Genomic DNA, 25,802 nt, shown 5'->3' with positions numbered 1-25,802 from the left:
AATTAGTATAATATCACATACAAACAGTATCAGTACTTAAAATAGTAGGAAAAAAAAACATAAGTAACTATGAAACAATTTCATCTAAGTCCATGTTGCTCCTAATAACTATATACCATTTTCCATTAGCCTTCCGTGCCAAAATCCTTCCATTCCTGTGCCAGATATATTTGTACATGTCCTGTAATTGTTGCTTAGCCTTCTTGAAAAGAATATAGCTCTCCTTTGTGAGTTCCTCCTCTATATAAATAGGTACTGTTGAGTCAAATGCCAGAATTCTGTGTTGTTACTTTTCCCTTTAAAGCTCTAGACCGAAGAAGCTGTTGTTTTAGGTCCAAAGATTTCATAGTGACTATTGACTTAACTCCATTTTTAACTGTTATGTGATTTATATCGTTTACATCACTTTCCTTAATCTCTGGACGTAAGCTTTGAAAGAATTTTATTATAGAAGCCTCTTCATTCTCAGTTTTAATAGAAGGTAGGAGCCCAGTAACACAAACATTACTTATAATTTTAGCTGTTCCGTTAATGTTTAATGCGGACTTAAGAACTTGAACTTCCTTCTTAAGTTCCTGGTTGTCTCTAGAGATTTCAGTTACCATTTCAGATAAAATTTTAGTACGCTTGAGTTCATCTTCATACTTTTCGTTTAAAAAGTACATTGATTTCCTCATTTCCATAATTTCATTTTGCACGTCTTGAATAAGTGCTTTTAATTCAATATCACGATTTACTAATGAGGTTTCAGATGGTGACACAAACATAGGAGGAACTCCTCTGTTATGATTCATAACGTTTGATTCCCTATCATGAGACGAGGTCTCTAATTGCGAGAAATGTCCAGACGATCTGCGATTCATCACGAAACAATTGCAGGTCCAAGGTGTTTTGTCCTCTTGCATAATTCGTTGATCCGAGTGTTGTTCGTACAGGATCTTTGCCGCACCAACCACAGCCGGTACAAAGTCTAATATTTAACGTATTAGTCGGATTAGTACGTTTACAATAATACTGGATGAAATTTAGGATAGTAATATTTAAGGGATTAAATAAATTATAATTTTAGTAGAGGAAAATTACATAATAGTGCAATTTTCGAAGAAAGAACTTTAGACACTCTGACAATAATTAATAAATTAAGATGCCATTAAGTAATATAATAGCCAATATGACTACTCTTAAAATCAAAATAATAATAACAAATCAGAAATCATAACATTTCTTACACATTTTTATCTGATTAAACCTGGCAACCCACTGTGCAGATTCAAGGCCAGCAGCTGACTAAGTTATAATCAATAAGGTTATAAAGAGGCAAGAAATCCTGGTAAAGCTCTAATTTATGATGGGAAATGGGAACAGTTATAAGTTGCAGCGAGTACGGAAATCAATCTAATCCCAAAAGGCAAAGTAATCGAATTACAGGAAAAACAATGGCAACAACAGCCTGATATCGAAAATGCTAATACGTAAAAAGTTGATCCTTGAGCATGGCTTACGTGACCAATGACAAAGGACAGACGAAAAGAAAATCACTTTAGTCAAAGAGAGAGTAACAACGTGATTCCAATAAAATGCTTAAAAACTCAAAACGAAGAACAGCTAGCGCCACCTAGATATGTTGTTTATAAGTAGGCCGAACTCTGCAACTTTTGCAAATACAAAACAAATATATAAATGAAACAAATAGCTTTTATAGTCAGCTTCTCTCCAAAAGGAGAGGCTGTTAAAGTCGTAGAAAAATTCTAAGCCGTACTTACATTTAGTTACCTAGTTTACATTTAGTTACCAACATTAATGAAAAGCTGGATGACTCGGTCCATTATGTTAAGCGGTACAGAGATAGTACATGGTAAAACTATTAAGCTCGGGTCAGAAAAAAAATTTGTATGTATATAATATCTTATTTTCTCTGAAATGCATATAAACGCCCATAAAAACTCATTCACTGAGAAGCTGCTATCTGATCCTTCTTTTGAAACAGGATAAAGATGTGCTAAAATGAGTAACTTGAAATTTATTTACGGTTGACGCTATGTTATAAGATTAAGGACGTGCTTTCTACGTATATTTATATTATGAACATCAGTTTTGTAAACAATTTTCCTACTAAGATAGATAGGACACTGAAATTTAATGATGTTATAAAACAGACAAGCCGAGTGCACTACACGCCTATTGAACATTGACAACCAGCTAAGTTCTTTAAGCTTATGTGATACGTGTTCTCCACGTCTTATGCCACATATAAAACGTATGCATGAGTTTTGAACATTTTGCACTCTCCGGGCCTGTGTTGTATCCAGAAAGGGACCATAATACACATAGTTCAATTTTGGTTTTCTTTTCTAAGTAATGCCTATGAGGAAAAAGAGATTTAAGGGCGCAGTAGGATTTTTTAATACAAGCTGTTATGTGTTCGGTAAATTTAAGTTTAGTATTACAAATTAAACCCAGGTTTTTAGTGGAATTTTTAAAAGAAATATTAGCGTTTCCGATACTTAGATCCAACTGACTCAAGATATTTCCACGTAATTTATCATAACAAAATAATAAAGCCACCGATTTCAAGGGGTTCAACCTCAGCATGTGACCCGCGGACACCTCACAAAGCGCCTGAAGATCCGTATTTATTCTAAGGTTAGCCTCTGTCGCATTCTCTAGCTTAAAAGAGTATACAATTTGAGTGTCGTCGGCATATAAATGATAATCACAATGGCGAATAGAATTAACAATATTAGACATTTAAATTGTAAAAAGAAGGGAGCCCAAGACACTTCCCTGTTGTTGCCAACAAAAAATATTTTGAATAACGGTAATGAAGTTGACGACGCTGACGTTTAACGTGTGTGTATAGCGGATTGCCTAGTTTTTGGCGAATTTGGGTATATTGTCTGGAACAGGCGTCTAGAACAGGCATCTTCCTCCTTATTTAATACGTCAATTTGATTCACTGTTTCTCAAAACCGAATTATTGTGAATTCTCTGTGTTGTTTATGATAGAATAATATATTTTTACTATATAAACCCTCGCTAGTTACAAACTCTAACTCATACAATCAGCTATACTTTGATTTTTATAGATGGTTGTACCTGTTAATGTGGAAACACGCTGTACATGGAAGGAAAGTAAAACTCAATTTTCGTGGTATTACGATTTATAATATTCAAGTTTAAGTTTAGATTTATAAGATTTAAGATTATCAAAATAATAAAACAAATATTTTAAAGTGTCTTCTATTCCAAGTTGATTGAAACTTTGTCTTATTTTAGGTGAGTATTACTTTCTTTCATAAATTCTTAAAGAGAGTTAAGAAAAATCACAGATCTAACGCAACTGTCTTAAGTTCTTACCTATAGGTAACTTTCTATTTTGTATTTTTGTAAACATAACCTCTCAAAAACTTTAATTGTTTTGTTTCCACACAATTGGCATAACTAAAATTTGTCAGAGTGACCAGCATCGAAAGGACACAATTACGCAAAATGGCGGCTCCCTAGTAGTGGTCATTTACTTTTCATTGAATTGGCAGTCCAGGTATATTTATTAAGTTCGTGGGCAGAACCTTCTAAAAGTTCTTATTTTTTGGATGCCTTTAACCCACTTTCCACTAGATGTCGCGATCACTACCATTTTCATACAACATTTTCATCATCTCTCAAGTCTTCAGGTTGAAAAATCATGTTTCATTGCACCTGTGCAAGGAACTTGAGTATTTAGTTCCAACATTATACCTGTTTTTATATTTCTATTAATCATCCAATCCATGTTTCTGGAAACAATTGTTTTTTTTAATTATTTCTCTTTATACGTTAGCAGAATGATTTAGTATTTAAAATTCTATTTATGTATATGCTATCTATTTTAAATGGTTAAGTACGAGTAGACTTCGCCATTATTTTCTACGTATTGATTAACTATGTACGTATTTGTTTTTTTGGATTTAAAGAAACCTACTTATTATATTTTTTTTATTAATATTATTACTATGTTTCTAGAAACATTATTTTTCTTAAACACTATTGAATCGCCCTCTTGTTTCCTCAACTTAAGTACCAGACTTAGAGGACACATAATTTATAAATAGCCAAACTAATAAAGTTGAACCTAATATTAAGATAATACCAAAAAAGAGAAGCAATTCACTCCAAAATCTTAAGTATTCAAGAAATTTATTAGGATATAAGTTTTAGATGCGACGCTTCTCCAATATTTTGCTCTTAGTCGGTGAGGATAACTGAAATTATGTAACTCTTTGAACTAACGGCGTCCTAGAAAAGGGACCTGGAAAATGCTAAAATTGTCTAAGGGTAGCGTTTATCGTCCCTTGCATCTGGCAGCGGGACTTTACGGTATCGTAAAAACGGCTTTGTGGAACCGTAACTCTTTGACTTCGCGAGAAAAGTGGATGCAGCTGCTACCATAAGCGAGTAAAAGTGTTGGGACTTCCGTAGTTTTGATGAGCGACGATATTACAAAATAATAAGCCAAGCGTATAAGCTGGTAATTTACTATGTGTGTATGTGTCGCTACGAGACGGTTTTATAAAAGCTGTTCGTAGGTAGAAATTGTTGCTTTTAAAATTTTCGTATTTTACAAAAGTAGACCGTATTAATATTGTCATCTTTTAAATGATGAATAGGTATTTAATTTTTTTCTCTTTATATGCTTATGTTGTATTTCCGTAGTTCGTTTATAAAAAAATAAGTTATATTGTATATTAGAGGCGTCGTCGCCCTTATTTGGTCAATAAAAAATTATGTAATTATGTGAGACTACACTGCAACAAAAAATAATAGAATGAAACGAAAATTACTCTAATCATATAAAAAGTTTTGACTAAAAACATAAAATAAAAATTATTTTTGGTAACAAGATTAGTTATATGAGATCAATGTATCAATGTATCAACAATTACAAAACAGTGATTTTTGATTCCTGGAAGTTATGAAAATTACCTCAAATATCTAAAAGATATTACAGACTAAAGAAATTACTGGAAAATACGAAAAGATGTTTTATCTCTGAATAACGAAAGTAACCTAAAATGATTTTAGCCGCCTGAAAACGTGAAAAAAAATATTTAAAATTCTTTGACACATAAGAAAGGAAGCTAAAAATTATGTCAGACATTAAAAACTATACTCAAAAGCCTGAAATAGAGGAAAAATCTATAAAAAATAGTTGTTAAGAAATTATGTGGCTAATCAAAAAATATAGTTACAATCCTGAAATAAAACTAGGGATAGATAAAAAGCATAACATAAATGAAATACAAGAAAAACCTTTAAAAAAATCCTAAAGGCTGCAGATTTAAATTATTATTTTATATTTCGTAATACATAAACAAAAAAAAATAATAATAATAATAATTATACTAGTAATAATAATAGAGATTTAGAAATAGGCTATTATCATTTCTTTTTATCGAATTTAAATAAGTCTAAATTCAGCGTGACTCACTTAGGCAATACGCAGCTATGCCATGTCTACATGATTGTACTCATTTGGAGTCGTTCATTGGACTCAGCTAGAGCTAGAAAACACACACTAAACACACTAAAGAGATGAAAAATGACTTCGCATAGAATGCACCATTCCAAGGTTTCCAAAGGACGAATAACACTGCCACATGTACATGGAGGCAGAGGAATCTTGAGTTCGTTCAGCAAGACGCCAAACAAATGCAATTTCTAAGAATTTAAAAAAAAATAAACAGTAGTACAATCTATAATACAATAGCAAAAGCAGAAGTAAAAATGGCACAACTTAATCCTATTGATTAATTTTTTTTTTACTTTTCGCTAATCTAAAAACTTACGACGAAATGACATAAGCTGGGATAATATAGAGTAGTCGGCAACGTGCACTGGATGAAGATTGGAAGTGTCTTATCTGAAACGGAAGGGTTTGTAGGTTATCTAAGACAATGTAATCAACATCAAGAACATCAAAAATATATATTGACGCAGCAGCTAGAGACTGACAAATGTAGAAAGTGCAATATCCAGACTGAAACCATATATACCTGAACATATTACATCTGGATGCACACAATTGACAAATACAAAATACTTGGAGCGGCATAATAAAGTGGCTGCAATTGCTACTGAAGATACACAAACTTAATCATAACACCAATATCCAATACTACAAGTTAAATACATCACTATTCATTGAAAATCAGAAAGACTTATTGGGACAAAGAACTAATTACATATCATACAGTCAAACATAATACACCAGACACAACCACTACTGGCTATGTAACAAAAGTAGCAAAAGAAGCTATGCTTTTTTCAATATTTCAATCCCTAAAGGTTACAATATTGAGGAAAAATTAATGAGAAAATTAAAAATTACGAAACTCTTAAACGCAAAATCAGGGAAGTATGGAAGCTTGAGCGTATCGAAATTGTCCCGTTAGTGATATCAGCAGTTAGTCTCATCCTAAAGAACCTGAAAAAGAACTTAATTAAACTAAAATTTTTAGAAAATACTTACTATACTCAAATCTGTAATCCTGTACCCAACGCACATTGTAAAATCAGTTTGGGAAGCGTGAACCAGTATACGTATCCTGCTATAAAGGTCGATACATCACCTGAAATAAATCGAGTAAACTCAAGTACATTAAATAAAAAAATGCATGCATAAAAAGAAACATACTAATATATCTAAATATTAATTTGCTAAGAACTAATCCAAGTAATAATATATTATGTAAATAAAAAAATCAATGGAATGATGTAAAGAAAGCTGTACAGCTTGTCATGAGGGATTAAGAAAACAGCATAATAGATAGAGAGAAAAAAAGAATTTACTTAAGCAATTTGGTGTTTCATGTGATCATGTTCTTTTTAAATGATGCAATTGACAAGGAAAAGTCTGTGACTCATGTAAATTTATTAGAATGGCTGTTTGATATGAGAACGATTTCTTTTGTCAATGCCAAATATCAGTATAAAACAAAAGTTTTGATTGTTTTAGGATTCTCTTTATATCTAGGTAGTCCCAAAAAGAAACGTATAAATGATCCGTAAAGTTAAAAGAGATAACACTAGAGCATCGCAGAGCATAGCTTTAGTTGTTAGACATAAATATTACCTATGATGTCTTTAGCATCGAGTAAGCTTTTTTTAGACAAAAATTGATATATTCTTCAAATTTCAGTTTGCCGTACTTTATGAATCCCAGTTTTTGGCTAAATCTTTAAAGGATAAGCAATTGGCTTCTATGAGTTTCATTTCAGACCAGAATTGCTAAAGATTTTTTAGAAATGATTTTAGAGTATGTTTGTGTAATAATAATGTGGCCATAAAAGTAACTTCCTATGTGCAGTTCAAGAACTTTTTCCAAGATTTTTGATTATGTTGGCAATACAGACATAGATCTCAGTTTATTAAATTCGAATTGTTACATTTAGCTTTGGCAAGTTACCAGTTCTTTATAAAATAACATTTGAATATGCAACAATTTCTGGTCGAACTAACATAGGGTTGTCTAAAAAGACAACATAAAGAAATTATTGTAATAATTAAATCGCCAACACCAATGCCTTAAATTTAATATTTGCCATAATATTATAAGCCTTACCTAATGAAGTGAACAAAAGAGTTGTATTTTGAAGTCAGTTATTTTTATAAAAGTTTGATAGGTCTGGTTTATAAATAAAATTCTTATTTCATTAATCAACGGTTTTTAGATATTTTTGTTTTTATTTTTTAAGTGGTGTTTTATGGGTAAATTTTCCCCTTTTAAATCATCACATCGTAAATTTATTTTATTAAGATATTTAATATCTGCAGCTCAACATACATTTTTTTTAGCTCAGAGGGCATTTGTTATTAAATTTGTAAATTTATATGATACCTCTAATAAGCAAGATTATGTCTAAAATAGTCATACGTCTTCAGTAGAACGTTTAAAAAAAGTAAGTGCCTGATTTCAAAGGTCTTTTATTCCGATATTAACGTTTTTTAATTTCATTAATTAATTTTTTTAATTTTAATTAATTCATTAATCTGATATTACCGTTTAGTGTACCGGTTTTTTACTATTTATTATTTTTACTGAAACCTGTTGTATTGAACCTGTATTCAACATATTTATTATATTTTTTCATTAAAATGTCAATATTTGTATGACTAGTCTTATTAATCGTTAAGAACCAAACAAAATAAAAACGTTAAAAATCATAAAAAAAATTATAAAAAAATAACTTTTTGTTAGGAAAATGTTTTAATTTCGGGTATAAAATTAATAACTAAAAATATTTCCTTCTTAAAATTCATAAAGCTTTAGAGCATAATAAGATTTTCCTTAATTCCTAAAAGCATTTAAAGAAAAACTAATTGTTAAAGACTGCAAAAAAAGTCAGTTGGGATCATCAAGATCTTCGAAATGAGAAGTACCTCACCTTCGAATTTTCCTTTGAGTACCGCCGCTTAAACACACATTGTTCATCAATTTACGCACTTACTACCACCAAACGCGTACCCTTGCATAGTTTTGGTTAATTTATGTTTCAAAGGATGATTACTACGGAGCCAACCTTTAGGAATAAATTGTGCGGTGGTAAGCCAGGCAGATCCAAGGAGTGTAAACATTTAATTAAATAGTTGGTGACATCTGATTCATTTGTTACACAGTCAATAGATTTGAATAAATGCATTGTTCCAATGATATCATTCTGAATTATGTAGTATAAATCATCTACGTCTTTATTCTTAGCTGCTAAAAATGCTCGATGCCTCAACCATCTATTATTTTTGTAGTTAATATGATGTTTGGGAACACTGTTGATTAGTTTGTATTTCTATGAGACAAAGCTACAGAAATTCCGAGGAAATGAATCCGCTTGATTCGTCGACCATTACTGATAGTCAGTTATTGCTTAGAGAAATCTTCATCAGATGGATCACTTAGAAATGCAACTCTTATGTTTGTTGTCAGCTGAAGTAGTATAGAAAGAATATATAGATAGAAGAAGAAATAGTATAGCACCATAGATTCGATGGTGTGGCATTAAGCAAACATTTATTTTGTCGGCAGATATATGCAATAAAATCATTGCGAATATCTTTTAATGTTCAGTTAAAAAATATAAACTACTATTTCCATCATCAATTACCTTTATTATTGAATTATAAGCTTTCTTTTGTTGGGGATTTAACGGCGCTCTTCACGATCAATTTCTCATGCTTCTTCAGTTATTTCATTTGTCATGTTTTTTCGAATTACAGCTTTATCAAGAAAGATTTGATCATCTTGGTAGCGGCATGGTTAATAATGAATCAAAGAGAAAATGTATATTATTGAATTAACTCCATAGGTAAAATTACGTTTAGCTGTTAGCGCGTTTTGTTATTTCATGTCAGATGCGTTTTTGTTATACCGTGTTTCATAGTGATTTTATAAAAACGCAGTTAAATAGGACAAAGAGTATCCTATGTTAATCTCCTGTTTCTAAGATACTTCTCCACCAGTTTTTAGCCATATCGGTTTAGCCGTTTTTAACTACCACGACTTTCTTTTCTTGTATATATATATATATATATATATTATATGTATTATATATAACCTTTATATATATATATATATATATATATATATATATATATATAGATATATAGATATATATATATATAAAGGTTTGTCAAGGGGGACAACTTTCTAACCTAAAATTACTTCACCCCCTTTCACCCATTGCCCCCCCAGGGTCATCCGCTTAAAAATTTTAAATGGCAAGGGGTATCGAGTAATAGCTTGTTTAAAAGGTCTTTCAAATTCTTTTATTTTGACATTTGATTTTTTTAAATCGGTCGATTCGTTTTCGAGAAAATTAGAAAAATGTTTGTTTATCTTAATTTGTTCAGATAGAAAACAAAAACATGAAAATATCAGTTTTTATTTCAATAAGTGTTCAAAATGTTGCCTGTTTTTGGCCAAACATTGGCGATGTGCGAAACATATAGGCGATGTTCAAATTCCTGACGGACATTTTCAAAAACATGTTGTGGGATATCATGGCAGCTGTCGATGATGCGTTAACGAAGTTAATCCAAACTTTTAGGTTGGGGAGTAAACACAATAGATTTTAAATTACTCCATAGAAAAAAGTCTAACGGCGTTATTTTAGGAGATCTATCATGCCATTCTATAGGCCCACTTCGCCCTATCCATTTATCTGGAAGCTCGTCGTCTAGCTATTGCCGAACGAGAAGAACATAGTGAGGAGGAGCGCCATCTTGCTGGAAATATATTTGAGCCTCATCAACTATAGGGTTTCCATCATCATCAATTTGATTTTCAATGGATTCAGTGAAAAGCGGATTGATGGTATTTCCCAACATATCCAAATAAATGTCTCCATTTAAATTTCCGTTAATAAATAATGGCCCAATCACTTTATTTCCTCAAATGCCTGCCCATACATTAATTTTTTGAGGGTACTGGGTATGCCCTTCTACAAATGCATGAGGATTTTTATTCCTCCAATATCTACAGTTATACTTATTAAGAAATTCATTTAGATAAAATGTGCATTCATAGCTGAAGTAGATATTCTTTACATGAATAGTATTATCATTAATCGCTTCAATCATTTTTTCACAAAACTCAACTCGCCCATGCAAATCATCTTCGGTTAACTCTTGCAATATTTTCATTTTGAATGGATGAAATTTATGAAGTTTAGTAACTGTGTGAACAGAACCTAATGAAATACCATTTGCAGCAACAATTTTGTGTAATGAAGTATTAGGATTTATTCCAAAATGACCCAAAACTTCAACTTGAGCGGCTTCATCCAAAATTCGCCGATGATCACGTTTTTTATTTGCAACAGATCCAGTTTCAGTAAACTTAGTAACAAGGTCCAAAACATACCTATGCGAAGTTATCTTCTCCGGATGTCGGGCGTTAAACGTGACGGCAGTTTGCCGAGCACATTGATTTTGGGCACCATAAATTAGAATAATTTTCACTCTTTCGGCTAGTGTGTAAACCATTTCCGAAGTAAAATCTTCAATTCAACAAATAAATTTTCACTATTCCAAGACTATCACAAATGTAACTGACGGCAAAATAGATTTTTTATTTTCCTTAGCAACTATGAATAGCTAAGTAGGTATAACAATAAATACAGTTCGCCCAGGATATCTGTGTTGATGAAAAGAATGCGGAAAAAAATTCAGGTTGTTATTTAGTTTTTTCCACGTCTAATCTTCAGAATTGCTGTTTATGTTGGTAGTTTTCGTTTTAAATTATAAATGAATTGTAGATTTGGCAAACTCTAACGGGCAACACATGTTGAAATAAAAACTGATATTTTCATGTTTTTGTTTTCTATCTGAACAAATTAAGATAAACAAAGATTTTTCTAATTTTCTCGAAAACGAATCGACCGATTTAAAAATATCAAACGTTAAAATAAAAGACTTTGAAAGACCTTTTAAACAACCTATTACTTGATACCCCTTGCCATTTAAAATTTTTAAGGATGACCCTGGGGGGCAGAGGGTGAAAGGGGGTGAAGTAATTTTAGGTTAGAAAGTTGTCCTTCTTAACAAACCTTTTGACGTATGACGTATTTCGGCGTTTTTCTTTTAAACAGTGGTTTTCGGTAAATTCGTGGTGGGAAGTATTCAAATGATGAACACTCTGTATATATATCTATATATACATATTTATTTAATATATATATATATATATACATATATATATATACATATATATATATATATATATATATATATATATATATATATATATATATATATATATATATATATGTATATATATATATCTATATATAGATTTTTTATATAACATTCGGCTTACGAGCTATACGATTTCGAACCTTCTCTGTTGTTAACTAGATCAATTTTCGTCCAGTTTCGTGTCATCTTCATTTACTTCTTTCGAGTGCGTCTAAAGTTGTATCCATGGCATTTCAATTTTCATTACTCCCAATTCCATCCTCTTCATCAGATATATTTATATCTATGAATATATACAGTATCGGACAAAATTAGAGAGACTTCTCTATTTGCCAACTCCAATTTTTTGTACTTGAATTAATATTAATATTTGTTAAGCAGTGTATACCGGAGTTGACAAGAATTCTATTATCAACAATTCATTTTTGTAGCTCATGTTTACATTTATTTAAAGAATGTTTTTAATATTGATAAAAAATTACTGCGACAGAATTAAAGAGACTCATTTTGTATTTAGTTTCGCTGAAGTCGCGATTAGTTTAATTTCTGTTTATTAGTTTGAGAATATCATTAGCAATGCCTCGTGGTAAACATTATTCCATAGACCTAAAAGAAAAAATTATAGAAGCCTATAACTCAGGTCGCTCACAAAAATTAATAAAAGAGCAATTCAACGTCAGTAAACAAATGGTTTCTAGAACAATAAAAAATTATCAGCTCCGTGGAAGAGTGACAAACCTTAAAAGAGGTGGCCGCAAGAGAAAAACCTCAGTACTGCTAGACAGGAGAATTAAACGACTAAGTCAAAATAATCCGCGTCTATCTTCAACACTGATTTTGGCTGAATTGGAGGCGCCTGGGGTTTCATCCAGGACTGCGCAGCGGTGATTAGTGGAGGCGGGGCTTCCTGGAAGGAGACCAGCAAAAAAACCCCATCTATCAAAAAAAATGTAGCTGCTAGAATGTTATTTGCAACACGTCACCGTTACTGGACAGCTAAGGACTGGAATAAGGTTTTGTTTAGTGACGAGTCTAAATATAATATTTTTGGAAGTGATGGAGCGCAGTTCGTACATCGCCCAGCAAACAAAAGGCTTGATCCAAAATATGTTTCTGGTACTGTGAAGCACGGAGGTGGCAATTTAATGGTTTGGGGTTGTTTTTTGGGTTATGGAATGGGTCCTATCCACATAATTGAGGGCACTATGGATGGATTTATGTATCGTACTATACTGGAAGATGTAATGTTGCCTTACGCCGAATGGGAAATGCCGCTAAGATTCACGTTCCAACACGATAACGACCACAAACATACGGCCAAACTTGTGAAGGAATGGTTTTTGGCTAACAAAATTCAAGTTTTAAAATGGCCACCGCAATCGCCGGACTTGAACCCAATTGAAAATCTTTAGAAGATTATAGAGAAAAAGATTCGCACTAAAAACATCGGGAATCGTGCTCAATTATTTGAAGAAATCGAGAATGCCTGGAAATCAATGGATCCGGCTGTAATTTCGAATCTCATTGAATCGATGCCGAATAGATGTGAAAAAGTTATCCAGAATAAAGGGTACTGGACAAAGTATTAGGTTAGTTTAATTAGTATAAGGTACAAATGTACTTTAAGGATAAGTCTCTCTAATTTTGTCGCACAGAATTTTTTGCATTTTTTTATTTTTCCTAATAAATCTTGAGAAATGTTTTTTTTTTTAATTTATTTTAGTGCCTTTTTAAACTACTTCAAAACATAACATCCTTTAGCACAAAAAGAGGAATTTAATCATTTTTATCTTACATAAAAGACGTAAGTAGTCGAGTCTCTCTAATTTTGTCCGATACTGTATATTTAGAATATATTTATCTAGAGATATATTTTTCATTTTCTTAGATAGTATTAAAGTTTGTCCTTAGTAAAAGATTTTTGTATGAAGAATATAAAGGAAGAAAATGATAAAATTAAAGCTACTCATAGCAACTATCAAAATTAATTTAATTTTGTCTTTAACGTAATATAAACTTATTTAATATAACCAGCATATCTTTATTATAACCTAATATTAAAAAAGAATTTTCAAAACATTTTATTTGTAAGCCATAGAACTATATACAAATATATACAAATATAACATTTAAAGTTCTTTTGTCCCCACTTAAAGATCTTAAACATAAGCCCTCGATATTATAAAATTAAAATTGTACAAGCTTTCATTTATGTACAAATTTAAGAATAATATGGTATGCATATAGCAGAATTATCTATAATTACCAATTATTTTAAAAAATCCAGTTTTTTATGTAAGAAAACGGATTTTATCTGCTGATTATTGTCAACTGAAATTCTTTTCAACTCAAATTCATATGGTTTTGTGAAATAGATAAGTAGAACATAAGCTTATATAAAGGAATTGGAATATACTTCCATGGAGAAGCCGCCAAGACAATTGGAGCAATGCGACTTTAGGCAAACCTTTAGAAACCTTAAAAAAGTAAAAAGGCATTTTAACTTGGCAGTGCTTTTCTAATTTACATAAAAACTTAAATAGATTCAAAGTCTTTCAAGTAAAAAGGATGAAGGGTTAGCCAGATTTAAGCTTACGGCAGTCGAGGCAGTATGCTTCGTCGACAAAATACAAGAAGGAAATATTTTCATAGCCCATCAAGAATTCAACTTGGCAAACTACTAACTACGTCTATTGCGGCAAGAAATGAAAAGAAGTCGACAAGATAGTTTTGTAAAAAACTTAGGAGTTTGTAATTAAAAGTTTTAAAGTTACGTGCTGCCAACTTCACGAGAAATATTACCTCATTTTAAACCGGTAAAAAATTACAAAAATACCGAAAAGGCGAAATGGAATAATAAACTAGCTTAGTTTACAAAGTTAAAGATCAGGTACTTTTTCTTTAGAAATTTGGAAAGGAAGTCGAGATGTTTAAAGTAAAAAAATATTTTTAAATAAATAAATCCATAATTAAAATTAAGAAGGTCATTTGCCTTTATAACCATACAATAACAATACAAAGGCCTTTGAGTGCTTCTTATAGGTTTTTTGTTCAGAAAAGCTAAAATAATTCTTGCAAAAAGAATTATTAAACGAATAAAATGAGGGTAGGGACCAGTTTGCTCCTAGTTCATCTCGACAATTGTAATTAAGTCCCGTAATTTATTCGAAAGAATTTTTTTTAATGCAGAAAATTCACGGAGCATATGTTATGTAATAAATTAAAATCAGTTTTAATTAAATTGGTTTTAAGAATATGATATTTAGTGTTATTTAAAATATATATTTTAATTTTGCAATATATTGTCACTAATCATTACTTTGCCTGATAAAGATATAATTAGAGGTTTACACATTTTGTATATCTAAAATTTATACAAAAAATACATATGTATTAATCTCAAGTCCGATTAATCATATCTACCTAAGTTATGCATACATTTAAAATTTTAAAAAGTTTTAGCATTATTTAAATAAGATAATATAATTATCCTTAAAAATATAATTTTAGCAGGACCAAACTGACATATTTGACTAATAAACAAAAGTCACTTTACCTTTTAAATTCGTAGGAAAATAAAACAAATTTGAGATCAGGAGTCCGAAAAATTCCCAGCCGGACATTTTAAAGTAAAACGATGTGCCTCGCACGCCCTCATTTCATGGCTATACGTTTCCATTTAAAGTTGCACAAGCGAGGCACACAATAAATAAATGGGATCCGCCTTTTTTCAGAGAATCCCGAATAAAAGTTAAAAATTACAACAAATTTATCTGTGCGACTTACGTTGGCAAATAACTGCACGAAACTTTACTCTCGTTAAAAATGGCCACTCATGAAATGGCTGACGTTGTATATGAGACATAATAAAATATTTATAGTTTATAAAAATTTGATAATATTTAATATACAATCTAATAATAAATTTGCATAATTTATAATATTACTGTTTTCAGGTAGTACAAAAAGAATAAGGTAACGTAGAATCACAACATATTTTAAGGCATGATGTTTAGACTCTTATTTAGGTAAAATTTTTAGCCTTTCTATTTCTTAAAACCATCTTTTTAAAAAAATGAGTAGCAAAGACCCAAATATTAATATGATCCAAATATAGGGGCAAAAAATATGCAAGAAAAATCTTCTTTACCTTTTTGAGATTCATATCGCGTGTAGTTTTAGACCCTTCAGGCCACATAATGTGTTTTATATAGAGCGTTGTTCATAAAATCTCAATATTTTATATTTTTCTGCTAAACGACAAAAAAACCTTATAAAAAAAAATTTAATTTTACCGGGAAATTTATTATTAAATTTTTTTAATCATTGTTTTATAAAAAAAAAACTAAAAAATAACACAAGTTGTTTAAAATTTTTTTATTTAATTCAGATTGTACTCATTTGACGTACTAATTTGTAAATATTCTTAAACACTTTTTTATAAATAAACATCTTTTTATTTACTAATAAATAAATGTACGTATCAAAAAGAAGTCGGTATATGTACTTTTTGGTAAATAAAGAAATACAGTTAGGTTAAAAAAATTATTTTCTTTAAAATTTCTGCCATACTTTATATAGTCATTTTTTGTATACTAAAAACTTTTTAGTCTATTATTGATGAAACCTTATTACTTAAAAAATACTGTAAAATGTTAACTTTAAAATTTTTTAATAAAAAAAAATTTAGTCTTGAATTCAGTTTCGCCATGCTATAAAATAAGACTTTTTTTAGGCTTTAGGATACTGAAGCATGCATATTTAAAACTTTTTATTGAAACTTTGCGAAAGCTAAAATAAAATCATACAATTTTAAGAGTTTTTTTTTTACTTGAGCACGTAAAATCCATCAAAGTTTGAGAAAAGACTTTCTCGTGGAAGTCACGCACGCCGTTTGACCCTCTGGCATATTTATACATATTAAATGAGGTAAAGTCTTAAGAGATCAATTTTTTTTTGCTTTTTTTAAATTAATAAAAAGTAATTTCTTTTATTAATAAAAAGTTAGTGGACCTAGTTAGTAATTAAATAAAATTTAAAAGGCAAATAGTAGAAAATGTAATATCCTTTCTAATGTCTCCCAATTATATTTAATCCTATATTATATTTCCGTCAGTAAAAAGTTTCCTGATGTAATCGACCTCAAAAACATTGAACACCCATTTAGAGGTATGTTGCTTTTAAATAGAATTTTAATTCTTGAATGCAACAAATTTCATAATACAGAAATAAAAAATTTGTAATAACTATTTACAGATTCGAATTTTCTTCAACTTTTATCTCCTGACTTGTATCAACAGCGTTTATTGCTTAGCAAATGCATTGTGGACATATACATTATGGCTTAATATTAAAAGCCTTTATAATACTCTTTTATTGTTTGACATAAGCATTTAGTAATAAATTGTCATAATTTATTTTTTCGTTAATATATATTTCAACATATATTTAACGAATACTGAATATGCTTCTTCCGAGTCTATTCATCTCCGCCTTGACATTGTCTAGTTTGCCGTGGGTTTAAACACCTTTAACATTCGATGTTGCAATTGTCATAGTTAACCCGGAGATTCTTAGTACCATCTGACCATCTAAGCTCTACCGGGGACTCGTTTTAAAATTTTCTTACCATGATGATTTAACAAGGAAAATTACTTCACTCTTATGGGTTTCCAATGATAAACCGGTCCAGAGTCATCTTCTATACGCTTTATCTCGATATTGATAGTAGCTACTGCCCTACATGGTGCTAAAAAGATACCAAGTAGAAACGGAATTTTATTTTTTTCTGATAGCAACGAACCACCGCATCATTATGGAGTCAAAATCTTCGCATGCCCTTCCAGTAAGTCTATAATTAGTTTTTTTGCCAGCTTTATAGCAAGTAAAGTGACACTGGCACTGTCGCTAAATGTGATTCAAGTATATGCTCCAATAGCCGAGAAATCCAAAGATGAAATAGAAACCTTTTATAGTGATCTACAGGTAGCGTTGAAACGCGCAAAAAACACAAGGTAAACATCATCATGGAACACTCTAATGCTAAAGTTGGATAGAGTGAAGTCAAAAAGTGTGCTGGCGGTTTTGGTTTGCATGTAAGAAATGAGAAAGTTAATAAGCTGGTGGAGTTTTGCCAAAACAAAAAGCTAATAACAACAAGCATAAACTTTTTTTTTAAACTACCAAAACATAGGTTATGGACTTGGAAATCTCTAACAGATAAAAACGACAATATAATTCGAAATCAAATTGACTATATTTTAATTAATAAATGATACAGAAACTCTGTCAAATATACATATAAAAACCTATGCTGGAGTTGAGTTTAATTCTGACCATAACCCTGTAGTATCCATTATAAAAGTAACATTAAAGAAACTTAAACGACCATCTAATAAACAAAAGCTCGATATACAAAAACTAAAAAAATTATTTATCTTGCAAAAGGTTCAATACGATGTAAATATAAATCTCAGAAGTCTCTCAAGTTGTCAAGATGCTTTTTAAAATAAACAAAACATGGAATAAAATTAAACAGAAGATCGTTACGATGGGTCAGGATAAGAGATAGAGGTTGAACACAAATTAAACAAACTTGGATGATGGACGAAATATTAAATGTCATGGATAAGAGGCGTGAAAAGAAAAATATTGCTATTAAGAATAAAGAAATTAATCAAATAATCAAGAAAAAAGTCAAAGATGCAAAAGCAGAATGGCTGCACAGAGAGAGTAAGAAAATTGAAAAATATGAGAGAAAATTTGAAAGTTTTAATGTACTTAAAAAGATTAAGGATCTACCTGGTTTTATCACCTATCATAAATATCCTACAGTAATAAAAGATAGAGATTGTAATCTAATTTTGGACTTGTAACAATAGCAGGTTCGTTAATCAGAATACGTAAGAAAAATTTTGTATAATAATTATCTAGAAATTATGCCAAAATATTCTAAATACATAAAACCATCAGCTTCACGCGAAGAAATTTTACCAATACTGTTAAACGAACAAGGGGAGGAAAGGCTAGTGCTCCTGATGAACTGCCAGTGGAACATCTTAAACTTACAGACAATCATGCCATTAAGGTTTTGGGTAATTTTTTTACATATATGCAACGGGAATTATACCAGAAGATTGGTTGCTGTGGTAATGTGTAATAATCACTAGAAAACCCAATGCAAAAGAATGCTATGACCGTCGAACGATTTTTGTCTCATAATTTGAGCGTCACACCAAAAGTTCGAACCATCGGACTAGATGACCGACTGTCGGAAGAAGTAAATATTGTATGGAGAGTTCATTAGAGATGTTAGCTTTCTCTATTATTGTGTAATTTGTACAGCGAGGCAATTTTCCCTGAGGCCTTTATAAGTAACAGACAAGAAGGCCTTGAGTTTTAAACAATATGTGATTTGCTGATGATACTATTATAAAGGCAGATAATCTCAAGAATCTCCAAACACTTTTACTAAGATTAAATGATCCATGTAATTCTTACCGTCTAAAAAATTAATCTTTAAATAACTTATACAAATAATGAGTTTATGGTCATAATCAAACGAGAAGATATCCAAGCTAATCTTATCATAGAGAAGACACCTATACAGAGAGTAAATAAATATAAATATCTGGATAGCTGGATGATGGAAACGTTGGATCAGTCAATTAAAATAAGATCCTGATTAGAGATAGCAAGAATAGCATTCGTCAAATTGGAACAAAATTCTATAATAACACGCTAAATAGAAGAAAATTTGATGAGTTCAGACATGCTATAAGAGGACCTAAATCTGCGTTATTACAAAACATAATGCAGAAGAAAATAAATAAAAAAAAAAGCTAGGGAAGAAGAAGAACAGTTTGGCTTAGAAACTTTGGAGATAGCTTCGAACTAAAATCAAAAGAACTATTTAAAGCAGCTGTAAATAAAATAAGAATTGCCCTGATGATATACAACCTCCGACTAGAAGAAGGCACTTGAAGAGGGGGACATATATTTGTTTATATACATGAAGAAGGCCTGAAAAAGGTAGCAAAACGTGTATAACCTTAATAATAGCTCTTAAAATTTGTAATATTTACATCCTCATGTAGGATGTTACAAAATTCGGTGCAAATGTTTTAAGGGCTTATTATTGGAGCTAAAATAGGACTTTTTTTTATAAACTTGTGTCCAAAAATCGATTATTTGTAACACTGATTACAGTAATACAGCAAACCAAATCTCTTAGAAATTTGCAAATCCTAATTGTTTTGAGTCATTTTGAAATTTGTCGTCCCAAAAATGGTGTAAACTCGATTTTAGAAAAGGGTTTAGGGGTGCTTACTCTTTTGATAGCCCATATCTCATGTTTCCAATAAGAAATTTGAAAATATAGAACACCGTCCAATTGACCATAAAAAAATCTAAAATTATAGTTTTTTGCATTTTTTGATAAAATTAACTTCATTTGACAAAAAATAAAACAGTCGCAGCCCACTTCGTTTTTTCTAGTTTAATAGAATTATCGGCTTTAATAATGCTCCGCTTTCCTCGCGCCTAATTATAATGAAAACGCCTAATTATATTGAAAAAATGCTAGAAACAAAAATTTGTGATTTTTTCGAAGCTAACTAGATGGTGTTGTTAGATTTTCTAGTTAAATTTCCTATAGGAAACATAAGATACGGGCCATTAGAAGGATAAGCTCCCCTAAATCCTCACCTAAAATTGGATTTACATTATCTTTAGAACGGAAAATAAAAGGAGCACCCAAGAAATGTGGACAATCAAATTTTCAGAAGAATTGATGCATAATTGTAGTTACGATTCCAATTAATGGATTTTCTTCAAGAAATTTGCGCGGGTTGTAGCTCTGAGGAAGTGCATTTCAGGATATATGTTGATGGGAAAAAAAGTCTTCTACCTCCAACAATACGCTCTTAAAATATTTCCACTAAATTTTGTAATACCCTGTATAATACAGATATTTATATATTTCGTATCCGCCCAAGAAGTACACTCTAATTAAAATACATTCTGCATATTTATATTAAACATAAAAATTGTATAATATTAATGTTTTTATTCCTTGAATTGCTCTTTCATCTTCACCTCTTCATTTATTAGAAATGCTACCTTAACAAAACCAAGTTCACAATATTAACGTGAGATTTGTAAATAAGTTAAATAGGCCCTGTTATCGTTTAACATTTAAAGACGTAGTATTTTGCATAATACTGTTTTTGTTTACTAAAATGACAAAATATATGAAACATCTGTGACATTTCATAAAAAAGAAAAGATTTATTTGTAATTATCAAGTAACATCTTCTTAATCATTAAATACTTGAAAGTTTTTGCTCTTTTCTTCTATCGCTATCTATATAACCATATTAAGCATGTTACTTAAGTAGAATAGATGCCACCTACGTATATAAAAACTACTAATAAAATCGTTTATTATATTGGGTGGAATGCATAAAAAGTAGTATATGCTAATGCTTCAAGTATGTACTACATTTCTAAAGTTTTTACTACACTAATGAAGCATTTACTACTCTCTGTAGCTTATACTACTATGTACGCGATACATAGAAGAAGGTGCTATGCTTTGGAATTATCTACTAGTTATAGTAGTATTTACTACAGTTTAAATGAAGTTGGTGTTTGACAAACTTCGGCCCCAGCAATCAAAGTGTTTTAGTAAAAAATGGCAGTTTTTATGGATGTGCATCGTCAAAAAGTATACAAACAAAGAAGAGAATACAATAATGACGATTTATATCGAAAATTATTTAGGTAATTACCATAAATTTAATAGATTTTTCTATCCCAATCATCTAATCACGCTTTGGTATTTTAGATTTAACAGAGAAAATGTAGAGTGGCTTGGACATTATTTTCTGCAAGATGATAATGAACCGGTGGAAGACCGGAAAGGTGGAGCCCTGTCACCGACTCGAAAAATAGAGGTTTTTTTGAGAAGTTTAGGTGTGTCTAGTAAATTAACTTTGTAATTTGAAAAATGTAAATAACTTTTCTTACAGGAGATCCTGGATTTCAGCAAGGAGTTGGTGTTAATCTAGACGACAGTCAAAGCACTGTTTCCAGAACCTTAGCCACGGTATCTAAAGCAATTTATTCAAAAAGAAACAATTGGATAAAGTCCCTCAACACTAACGTATTGCTTAGAGTTGCTATTAATGAGGGAGCACGTAGTGAGCGAATGCCCAGGGTTATAGGTGTTATTGACTGTACCCATGAAAAAATAAGAAAACCATCTATTCACGGTGATGAATACGTGAACAGAAAAGGGGTATGCTCAATAAATGTTCAAGCTACTTGTAATGCCCGAGAAATGTTTACAAGTGTGGATGCATCTTGGCCAAGCTCCGTATACGATAGTCGAATTTGGCGAAACTCCATAGTGCATGGAATTATGTATAATAATGTGCACGAGGCAGCTTTATTAGGTGATGAAGGATATGGTGTTGCCCCGTGGTTATTGACACCATATAAAAATCCAACTACACCAATGCAAGAAAATTATAATTTAATCCATGCAAAGGAACGATGTGTCATAGAGTGCTGCTTTGGTCAGTTAAAACGGCGTTTTCCAATGCTCCAGTATACTTTTCGCCTAAAAACTGAAAACAGTCCGGAACAAATTGTGAGTGCATTTGTAATTCACAATATAGCTAAATATCTACAAGATCCAAACCATGATTTTGATTGAATTGAGATGGAGGTTCAGCATCCCAATGAACTAATGCCAAAGGGTAATCAAGCACAAATTCGAAATCAAGGTACACAGCGCAGAAATGAAGTTGCTGAGCTTAATTTCATCAAAAAATTCAATTGCTAATTCTTTTAAAAGCTAAATGAGGTAATATAACTGAGGTAATTTGAAAATTTAATCCGAAAAGATTAATTTTTCCCATATAAAATAGCTGATCGCTTACTTTTCGATTTGCACAAATTAGCAGCCATTTTCAGTTCCCGAGTGACAAATTTAACATCGCAGGAATCTTGCTACCCCTATTAAGCCGAATCGAAACCATTTTCTCTAATTTCCTCGATTACTGTAGCTATTTCCTACATTGATTGGTTTCAATGCTTTCTGCTCAGGAATCCCAGTTAACACGCCAAAAATTAGCAAGCGAAAAAATTTACTTTTCTTTAGAATTTAAATAGTTCAAATCATTTAAAAAAATTGTCATTAACAATTTTTAAGTGGCTCTTAATTTAAATTATTGCGTTTGAAATATACAAAAGACAGTTAAAAAAATTTATTCAGCAACAAAACAAACCGTTTCATTAACAAAACGCAGACGAGCAATTACACAAATTAAATTGCCTTTAGAGATTTCTTTTTGTAACAGGCGGGTTTCATTTAAGATTTATGTTTTTAATTAATTAATTATAAAGCCTGACAGACCGGGAATTTACGAAATTGCCTGGCAGGTTGTCAGTAAAGTAAAACATTTTCTAAATTTTAAAAGGAAAATTGGCAAAATCTAGTTTGAAATCTGCGAGTTAACTTGGAATTAATAAAATAAAGGTATTTTATGATGCTTTGCAAATTGCATTAAGAAAACTTTTCAAGCGTAGTGAGATTAATTATTAAAACGAACGTAACAGTTAATTCTCAGCTCGTTTTCTTTAAATTACTGTAAATAATTGTAAAGAAATTAGTAGTAAAGTATTCTATCTTACTTATATTTTGTACTACTATTTCTCGTTAATAATAATTTAATACAATATTTTAAAATTTACTTATAAATATTAGTATTTTAGCTTTACACGGCGTTTTTAGTAATAAAACACTTATTTTAACATTGCGTCGAACTTCAATTAAATGCTCTTGATTTACCTTAAAATTCGTAAGATAAAACATTTAAAAAACTCTCCATTCATATATTATGCGAAACTTCTAAATGGTAAACAATTTTGTTAGCAAAACACGCTGTTTGTGGGTTTTATATCCCTCTATTTTCTAAACGACCCAAATGTTAGCGTACTTTTATTTTATTTGGGGGCTTATTTTAAATTCGTTAGCTCAGCATTGTGCAGATGTTTCTGAAAGCCAAAAACATCGTATCCTCAAATTAAAATAAAATTTCAGGAAAACAAAGGCGTTTACTTTAAATAATTTATAGCAAATTCGTATTATGTCTTGTGTTAAAAATAGGTCATAAATAAAGGGGATTAGGAAAATAAGCCCTAAACAAGGATACTTGCCAAGAAAGTGAAGAGCATGGTAATAAATAAATTTATACTTAACACTAAATAAATCTGTACTGATTATTAAATATGGTTACAAAATAAATCCTAAACTTTCTGATATATTTGCAAATAGGGGCATATAATACTCAAGATGCTTTACTAATGTAATTGTATTTACTGGCGCTTACTAATTTTTTTGATTCCCCTCTTCTGGGTTATTTATAAAGTTTGTAGTTGGTTATCCAACCATTATCTCGGGCGCCACCCTCAAGTTTAATGTGGATGAGGGACCACGGCCTATCGGGTAGCCTTTAGAGAGTGGAGAAAGTAATCCAGGTCTTCTGTATGAGCAAAACAATAGGCAACATTGTAACAAAATCACATTTATTCATCCCAAAACCTAACATGTCATCTCTTTGCTAGTACTTTTCAATAAGCCTTACATACGGTCAAATTCAATACGGTACGGTGCGGGAAGAGGAGGGGTGCAATAAAGAGAACCCATGTCGGTAAGCAAAATGTAAAAGCAGTACGGTAATTTATGGCAGTGAATGAACGGATCAGATACGGCCCAGAGAAGATAAAGTATGAAGCGGTCGGTATTAATCGGAATGGTAAGCGGTAGGTCACCCACAGGATAATTAAGCGGTCCAATATAAATGCGGTCGCTCGTAACCTTGGCCAATTCTGTTTAAAATGTCGGTAGACGCGGTCTTAATTATGTAGGTAGAAGATGACAATGTTGTCAGGTTGGGAATAATGGGATAATATCCAATGCAGTGTAATACCTCGTAACGGTCCGAGACGTAGCCCCGTAGCACTTTTTAAAGAATACACAGTGTTACCCCGTAACGGTCCGGCACGTAACCCCGTGGTTATTAGGAATAAGAAGATAATGTCCAATGCAAGGTGCTACCTCGTAACAGTCCGACAGGTAGCCCCCTAGCACTTTTTAAGGAATACACAGTGTTACCCCATAACGGTCCGGCACGCAACCCCGTGTATCCTGTAGACACTAGGAAAAAGGGATTTGCCAGTTGCCTACCTTCTTACCTATTATACTTACATGCTGACAACAGTGGCGGAATGAAGGAGCTGGCGGCGGCAGAGCGATGTACGGTACTGTGGGGCTTACCTCGGTCGGTTACTGTTGTCGCTTCGGTCGGTCGGACTGTTCTCAGCGGACTGCCACTCAACGGACTGATGTCTTGCACTGAATTCTCCGGCGTAGCTTTGCTGGCTCTTGCCGGTTTCCTGATGAAATTTATTGTTGACGTTTTTGGCGCCTATCTTTTTTTTCTTGGTCGCATCGAGGTGCTCTAGCTTATGATGGCACGGAACGTGGGACTAGACTGATGGGATGTGAAAGCGATGGTTATATTTATAGGCTGGGTGGGCGGCTGGGATTGGTTGTATTTACAGGTCTAGGACACGCCCACCCAGCTCGTCAGTTTTGGGCCAGTGTTTGTTTACAGTTTTTTTAATGTGTAAAAAATTATTTTTTATTTTAAAAAGGAAAATAAAAAGTAATTAAATAAAATAAAAATCAAAGTAATAATTTAAATGCCGGATTGGAAGTTAATTTATTTATTTAATTTTTTTATTAAATTATTAATTTTTAAATTTATCTCATCCTCCGGCAAGGATAAAAGAGCTAATAAGGTGTTGTTTTGTAGAGGCGTTTTCATCTGTTCAGCCTCCAATCTCAGACTTCTCGTGGTCTCAGTCCCCCTTAACATCGGGCCCGGTGTGGGCTCTCTTTTTAATGCATTCGCATAGTTTTTTTTGCTTTTAATAAAGTTTGGGTTTTTGGGACAGCGCCAATAACTGGCCGGATGGTCGCCGCCGCAATTGCAACACTGGGC

The 25,802-nt window shown here is 31.6% G+C and overlaps 1 protein-coding gene and 1 long non-coding RNA gene across 4 annotated transcripts in view; one reads left to right on the top strand and one right to left on the bottom strand.

Annotated features, from left to right (window-relative positions):
- The window catches only part of LOC126734675 (lachesin-like), a 768,805-nt gene that overhangs the window by 171,134 nt on the left and 571,869 nt on the right, over positions 1-25,802 (top strand). The gene's annotated exons all lie outside the window — the stretch shown is intronic.
- On the bottom strand, positions 5,841-25,289 carry LOC126734676 (uncharacterized). Its single transcript, XR_007660134.1, has 3 exons — positions 25,004-25,289; positions 6,509-6,608; positions 5,841-5,899 (listed from the first exon to the last, which is right to left on the bottom strand). It is a non-coding gene; the product is annotated as an uncharacterized LOC126734676 (long non-coding RNA).

This window comes from Anthonomus grandis, chromosome 3 (assembly GCF_022605725.1).
Source record: "Anthonomus grandis grandis chromosome 3, icAntGran1.3, whole genome shotgun sequence".
Classification (NCBI taxonomy): domain Eukaryota; kingdom Metazoa; phylum Arthropoda; class Insecta; order Coleoptera; family Curculionidae; genus Anthonomus; species Anthonomus grandis.
The sequence above is the reverse complement of the archived record's forward strand: the minus strand, read 5'-3'. Positions and strand labels throughout refer to the sequence as shown.